At 42.1% G+C, this 1,564-nt stretch overlaps 1 non-coding gene across 1 annotated transcript; it reads left to right on the top strand.

Annotated features, from left to right (window-relative positions):
- The first annotated feature begins 1,012 nt into the window (after nt 1–1,012).
- LOC130983790 (small nucleolar RNA R71) lies at nt 1,013–1,120 on the top strand. The gene has a single exon (XR_009087766.1). It is a non-coding gene; the product is annotated as a small nucleolar RNA R71 (small nucleolar RNA).
- Nucleotides 1,121–1,564: the final 444 nt, after the last annotated feature.

The raw sequence follows: 1,564 nt of genomic DNA on the forward strand, positions 1-1,564 counted from the left end.
CATTTAGCTTCATGATTGCTCTAAGGTATTTAGCAACTTGCTCTTCAGTGACATACTCATCCTCTTCAGAGGAAGAATACTCATCAGAGCTCATGAAAGGCAGAAGTAAGTCCAATGGAATCTCTATGGTCTCATTTTGAGCCTCAGATTCCCATGGTTCCTCATTAGGGAACTTATTGGAGGTCAGTGCACGCCCATTGAGGTCTCCCTCAGTGGCGTTCACTTCCTCTCCCTCCTCTCCAAATTCGGCCATGTTTATGGCCTTGCACTCTCCTTTTGGATTTTCTTCTGTATTGCTTGGAAGAGTACTAGGAGGGAGTTCAGTAACTTTCTTGCTCAGCTGTCCCACTTGTGCCTCCAATTTCCTAATGGAGGACCTTGTTTCAGTCATGAAACTTTGAGTGGTTTTGATTAGATCAGAGACCATGGTTGCTAAGTCAGATGGGTTCTGCTTAGAATTCTCTGTGTGTTGCTGAGAAGATGATGGAAAAGGCTTGCCATTGCTAAACCTGTTTCTTCCACCATTATTGTTGTTGAAACCTTGTTGAGGTCTCTGTTGATCCTTCCATGAGAAATTTGGATGATTTCTCCATGAAGAATTATAGGTGTTTCCATAGGGTTCTCCTAGGTAATTCACCTCTTCCATTGAAGGGTTCTCAGGATCATAAGCTTCTTCTTCAGATGAAGCATCCTTAGTACTGCTTGGTGCATTTTGCATTCCAGACAGACTTTGAGAAATCAAATTGACTTGTTGAGTCAATATTTTATTCTGAGCCAGAATGGCATTCAGAGTATCAATCTCAAGAACTCCTTTCTTCTGACTTGTCCCATTGTTCACAGGATTCCTTTCAGAAGTGTACATGAATTGGTTATTTGCAACCATTTCAATTAGCTCTTGAGCTTCTGTAGGCGTCTTCTTCAGATGAAGAGATCCTCCAGCAGAGCTATCCAAAGACATCTTGGATAGTTCAGACAGACCATCATAGAAAATACCTATGATGCTCCATTCAGAAAGCATGTCAGAAGGACATTTTCTGATCAATTGTTTGTATCTTTCCCAAGCTTCATAGAGGGATTCTCCTTCCTTCTGTCTGAAGGTTTGGACTTCCACTCTAAGCTTACTCAATTTTTGAGGTGGAAATAACTTTGCCAAGAAGGCATTGACTAGCTTTTCCCATGAGTCTAGGCTTTCTTTAGGTTGTGAGTCCAACCATGTCCTAGCTCTGTCTCTTACAGCAAAAGGGAATAGCATAAGTCTGTAGACCTCAGGGTCAACCCCATTAGTCTTGACAGTGTCACAGATTTGCAAGAATTCAGCTAAGAACTGATGAGGATCTTCCAATGGAAGTCCATGGAACTTGCAATTCTGTTGCATTAGAGAAACTAATTGAGGCTTAAGCTCAAAGTTGTTTGCTCCAATGGCAGGGATAGAGATGCTTCTCCCATAGAAGTCGGGAGTAGGTGCAGTAAAGTCACCCAGCACCTTCCTTGCATTGTTTGCATTGTTGTTGTTTTCGGCTGCCATGTCTTCTTCTTCTTTGAAGATTTCTGTTAGGTCCTCTAC

This window comes from Arachis stenosperma, chromosome 5, assembly GCF_014773155.1.
Source record: "Arachis stenosperma cultivar V10309 chromosome 5, arast.V10309.gnm1.PFL2, whole genome shotgun sequence".
NCBI lineage: Eukaryota > Viridiplantae > Streptophyta > Magnoliopsida > Fabales > Fabaceae > Arachis > Arachis stenosperma.